Source organism: Stegostoma tigrinum, chromosome 3, assembly GCF_030684315.1.
Source record: "Stegostoma tigrinum isolate sSteTig4 chromosome 3, sSteTig4.hap1, whole genome shotgun sequence".
Lineage (NCBI taxonomy): Eukaryota > Metazoa > Chordata > Chondrichthyes > Orectolobiformes > Stegostomatidae > Stegostoma > Stegostoma tigrinum.
In genome coordinates, this window is record NC_081356.1 from 108,807,945 (window position 1) to 108,814,249 (window position 6,305).

Sequence of the window (6,305 nt, forward strand, 5' to 3'; positions counted from 1 at the left end):
GATGACTGATTAGAGATCAGGTTGTTGTTGGAGCTTTGAAAGATGTGCAATAGACTTCTTACAGTCCTGGGAAAACCTGATGTAGGAAAAAGTTAGTGAGACTGCAAGGTTTTATTACAGGTGATGGAGAGGTATTAAGGAAGAAGGAAATGTTCTAGACAGTACAAAATGCCAGGCGCATCAGTAAAAACACATAAAAGCTGAAGTGAGGTGAGTGTGAAGAAAGGATAGCAGATACATTACAGCTTACTCATTGTGGCAGGAAGAGTCTGCATTGGTGCAAGGATTGTCCTGCTGAAAATGGAGAAACTGGCAAAGTCACTGAGGGCACTGGCCAGACTGCTCCAAATACTGCCTTACAGGGGTTAGATGTTAATCATAAACCAACTGATTGCTGCTGTGCTGTGGCATTAGTTGGTCACTTTGATTCCTGCCCTAGAGTTATTCACAACTACACAGAAAATGGTCACCAGGTGTTTTCGGTGACAAAAGGCTTACAGCTCAGGTACTGATATTCAGCTGAGCCTACTTAGTTATGGAGGACAGTCAAGTATTGGTGCAATTTTACACCCAGATGGTGACCTCCCACCTTCAGGAACTTTACGTCGAGACTCCTCCTAGACAGTATGCCCAATGACATGTTTCTTCTGCCAGATATATTGTCCCGGTTATGACATGCAACTCCTGTTTTTGGGTATCTCTGGTCTTCTTAACATTTTACAGGAATTATCTACTTTTTATGAAGACTTATTTTGTGCTTGGGACCTTATATTGGAGTTCTCTCCTATCAGGAATTGTGGCTGTTGTTAGGAAACTGTTGTTCAGGAATCTGCACCTGCAACAATATTTTATTCAATGGCTGGAAAAGAGGGCTCGGTGTACTGGGATGACCAGGCCCAGGGGCAAGCTAAACAGTGGGGGGCAAGGCTGGATGATGCAGAAGAACTTGCCAAGCCTGAGTCAGTTAGTATATAGTTTGTGGTCAAAAGCCATACAGAACGTGAAAAGATTGGTACTTGTTCCTGAGGGCACTTGTGTTTCTGAGGCCGCTCAAACATGTGACATTTTATCAGAGCTGATGTCCATTCAGATGGAATTTCACTGTGAATGTGGGCCCTAGTGCTCCCTCAGGAGCTTGCAGAGGATATCCTCATGGGGTCTGCTCTGAGGCTTTAGCCAAAGTGGCCATGAAGAGGTCAGGCAGCATGTTGAGGAGGAAGTCATTGCACTGCGAGCCTCTCTCTAACATGTTTCTATCCATGCAAAGTGTCCTTAGACGGGGAGCATGTGGTGACCACTGTTATGCTTCAAGTCTTCTGTTACCAGTGAACACTGCGGGATCTGGGACACCTTATCACCGGACAAAACTATATTTTGATTTAAATTTATCAGTTTCCTATGCGATCTAAGTTTTGCTACGGTGACCTTGGGGGCTGCCACTTCTAATTTTGGATCGATTCTCTATTTAATTTAAAAATATTAGGAAGTTGTGGTAACAGGTTACCTCATCCACAAGTTGCAGAAGCTAAACACTCCAACATCCAGCAAACGCCAGAGAGGCGAGAGTCTCTGTCTTTGACATCAAGGCAACACACAGCCAAGAATGGCACTAAGAATATGAAAGAGGAAATACATCTTGTAAAGAGAAAAGATTTAATTTGAGGTCAACAACTTTTTTTTTGTAAAAAATGACTCATCGCATGAGTAGGTTCCGAATTGTGGGAAAGAATGGAAGATAAAATCTCTAGTCAGGTTCAAGAAAATCATGAAATTACTGTTCTGTCGGATTTGAATTATCCACTGAGCCATAGGGTGAGGAAAAGTAATGTAAGCCATGAAATGTTTACAGGGTTGCTTCCTGAAGCAGTGTTAATAGGCCTATAAGGATGGAGGCATTGCTAAATCTCAGAATGAGTAATGAAATAGATCAAGTAGATAAGCTAGTTGTGGGTGAGTTTCTTGGGAGTAGTAAGATTTAAGACCATGCAAAAAGAAAATGGCTATATGAAACTGAAGCATCAGTGCAGATTTTAGAATAAGGAGCAAGCATCTGAGCAGAGAAGGGAGGAGAAACAGGCACACAGGATTGTGCAGATAAAATATTTAAAAATAAATTGCAAATGTACAATATCAGAATATTTCATTGGAAACGAAGGCACCTACCACTAGTTTTAAGATATCATGAGTCTTTGATGGGAACGATCTCAAAGCCGAGCACTGAGACCATGGTCTACAGGGCAGGACTTACACAGTTAATGGTAGGGCCCTGGATAGTTCAAGTATGTTGTTCTTTGAAAGTTGTATCCCAAGTAGACAATGTGGTTAAGAAGGCAGTTATCTTCTCTTTATTGCTCAGACTGCTGAGTATCGGAATTGGGATGTCATGTTGAGACTGTACAGGACTGTAGTGAGGCCACTTTTGTAGTATTGTATACAGGTCTGGTCACCCTGACCAAGGAAGGAATTATTACATTGGAGAGGGTTCAGAAAAGATTCATCACTATATTGTCAGGACCGGAGTGTTTGAGTTATAAGGAGAGGCTGAATTGTCTGGGACATTTTTCACTCGAGCTTAGAAGGTTGTGGGGTGACCTGATAGAGATTTATAGAAATCACGAGTGCCACAGATAAGGTGAATAGCAATGGGCTTTTCCCTAGGGTGAGGAGTTTAAAACGAGGAGGCATATTTTTAAGATGAGAGGAGAAAGATTTAAAAGGCACCTGAGGGGCAATTTATCACACAGAGGATGGTCCGTATGTGAAATGAACTGCCAGAGGAAGTGGTGGATGCAGGTACAGTTACAACATTTAAAAGACATTTGGACAGTTACATGAATAGGAAAGGTGCAGAGGGATATGGGCCATAGCAGACAAGTGAAACTAGTTTATTTTGGGAAACTTAGCTGTCATGGATGAACTGGACCAAAGGATCTGTTTCCGTGCTGAATGAATCTATGATTCTATCACTCCATGGCTCTATGGCAGAAGTGTTACTTGCTGTTCTGTATGCACTGGAGACATGGGTAACATTAAATGGGCATCTCAAATCCCTTAGAAAATGTCACCAGAGATGCCTGTGCAAAATCCTCCAAATCCAGTTGGGAGAATAGTCAATCAGGTATGAGTGCCTTCTCTCAAGCCTATATCCCCAGCCTCAAGCACTGTTTACTGACAATCAGCTGTGCTGTCTCACAACTCCAAGTTCGGGCAGGCAGGGCACTAGTAGGAGGTCCAAGGAAACACTTCTAGGATGTCCTCAATGCAACCTTGAAAAAAAGAAACATTTGAATTTCTTGCCCTGGCAGCTCCAAACTGGAGAAGAAGCATCCATTAATGCAACAAACTGTGAAAGGAGAAAGTGAGAAACACCAAGCATCGTATTCAACTACATCTTCAAATGCAACCTGATCCACCTGTAGCAGGATGAGTAGCTCAAGCATTGGACTGTTTACTTACCGTAAGACCCAAAATTCCGGAAGAAAGTCATCCTTAGTTTGCTTTGTGCCTAAGAAGAGAGTCTTCAATGAATGAAAATTGAAAGGAGAAGGGTGAATAGATGCAGAATAATGAAAAAACACTAAATTTTTTAAAAGAAGATGATGGAAGAAATTGAAAAAAACAAAACAAAAAATATTATGATCTCTACTGATAGTTAGGCTGGACAAATCAGATGCCAGAATGAAACCTAGCTCGATAAGCCAGTTGTTTAATATTGGTTTTAGTTTACCATGGTGGCCAGTTCCTGAACATGCTCACAAAAGGCTGCCAATTTATTTTTAACGAAAGAAGATCAAAGTTTATCTCATAGAAGTAAAAACACAAACACCATACAAGAACAATCGAAAAGAGCTCATGACAAATTATCCCTTTACAGGGGAGGCGATAACATAGTGATATTGTTCCAGAAGCCCAGGTAATGCTCCAGAAAACTTGTCTTGAATCCAATTGTGGCAGAGCGTGAGATTTGAATTCAATAAAAATTTGGAATTGAAAATCTGATGTCAACTGTCATAAGAAAGTCATGTGGTTCACTGATGTCTTTTAGGGAAGAAAAAAATTGCAGTAATTACTTGATCTGGTCTATATGTGACCCCAAGCCCACAGCAATGGACCTCTGAAATGGCTAAGGAAGTCAATCAGTTGTATGTACCACTAGTCTCAAAAAAGTAATGAAACTGGACAGATCATCTAGCATTGACTAAGACACCAGCAAAGATAACAGCAAAAACAACCACATTGGCCCTGCAAAGTCAACTTTACCAATATCTGGGGGTGTGGCAAATTTGGGAGAGCTGTCTCAGAGACTAGTACACAACATCCTGACATGGTCACACTCATGAAATTGTACCTTAATATATTCCCGACAATACTGTTGCCATCCCCGGGTACATCCAGTCCCAGTTCCAGGTCTGGCTCAGAGGTGGTGGCACAGTGGCATATAGTTGGGAAGGAATTACCCCGGGTATCTTCAACATTGATTCCAGATGCAATGAAGTCTCATAGCATTAGATCAAATATGGGCAAGCAAATACCCTGCTGAATAGGGCAGCACAATGGCACAGTGGTTAGCATTGCCGCATAACACTAGGGGCCCATATTTGATTCCACCCTCAAGCTACTATTTGTGGATGTTTGCACATTGTCCCTCTGTCAGCATGGGTTTCCTCCCATAATCAAGATGTGTGGGCTAGGTGGATTGTCCATATTAAATTGCCCATAGTGTCCAGGGATATGCAAGCTAGGTAGATTAGCCATGGGAAAAACAAGGATAGAGTGGGTCTGGTTGGGATAGGTCAAATGGCCTGATTCCACACTCATGATTCTATGAAGCATCTGAATATACAAATTAGGAGTATAAATAGGCCACTCGACCCTGTTTCACCATTCAGAAAAATCATGGCAATCTGAGCGCTATAAGTTCCTCATTCTCATTTATTACTCATAACCATTGATTTCCTAGCCAAACAAGAATCTATCTATCTTCTTGAAAGTATTCAATATCCCCCACTTCCACAGCCTTCTGATACAATCCTTAGTAAAATTTTCCCTCATTTCTGTCCTAAAACCCATGTCAATAGGGCAACCTCTAATTTTAAAGTGGAGTGCCTTAGTTCTAAACTACCATTATCATCGGCTTTATAGGCTGTCATCCTCTGGCACCTCCAGAGTTTTCTCCTCCTGGAGCCTTCTTCTGACCGACTTCTAAGCAACTCAGAACTTCTATTCAGCCCTGACGGCTTGGAGTTCGCTCATAAGAGCATTGTACGAATCTATGTCTGGTCCCCTCTCCCTCTCTGGGTCTGTTAGACTCATTGCTAAGCTGTTTGCTGACGCATTTCCATATATGGCTTGGTGGTCATTTACTTAAAATCACATGATGTCTTGTAAATACAGTCTTTAAATCATCATTCAAAATTACTTTCTGACCTTTCTAAAAATCAATCAGACCTTCACAACACTGAAAGCTAAAATCAATTTTCGTCCACTTTCAAATCCAAGTTTGCAAAAACAAATCAGACATTATGAACTTTCATCATAACATGAGAAAAAAATGACGAGGCTTTAAAAGACATAATAGGCAATTCAGTAGAGGTGTTTATATTGTAGAATAAATTGATTAGGGACAGTCAGCCTTTGGTAGGAGTAACCGGAAGGCAAAGTACAGGGCTAATGGTAAGATTCTTGGTAGTGTAGATGAGCAGAGAGATCTCGGTGCCCACGTACACAGATCCTTGAAAGTTGCCACCCAGGTTGACAGGGCTGTTAAGAAGGCATACAGTGTTTTAGCTTTTATTAATAGAGGGATCGAGTTCCAAAACCAAGAGGTTATGGTGAAGCTGTACAAAACTCTGGTGCGGCCGCACTTGGAGTATTGTGTACAGTTCTGGTAACCGCATTATAAGAAGGATGTGGAAGCTTTGGAAAGGGTGCAGAGGAGATTTACTAGGATGTTGCCTGGTATGGAGGGAAGGTCTTATGAGGAAAGGCTGAGGGACTTGAGGCTGTTTACATTAGAGAGAAGAAGGTTGAGAGGTGACTTAATTGAAACATATAAAATAATCAGAGGGTTAGATAGGGTGGATAGGGAGAGCCTTTTTCCTAGGATGGTGATGGCGAGCACGAGGGGGCATAGCTTTAAATTGAGGGGTGAAAGATATAGGACAGATGTCAGAGGTAGTTTCTTTACTCAGAGAGTAGTAAGGGAATGGAACGCTTTGCCTGCAACGGTAGTAGATTCGCCAACTTTAGGTACATTTAAGTCGTCATTGGACAAGCATATGGATGTACGTGGAATAGTGTAGGTT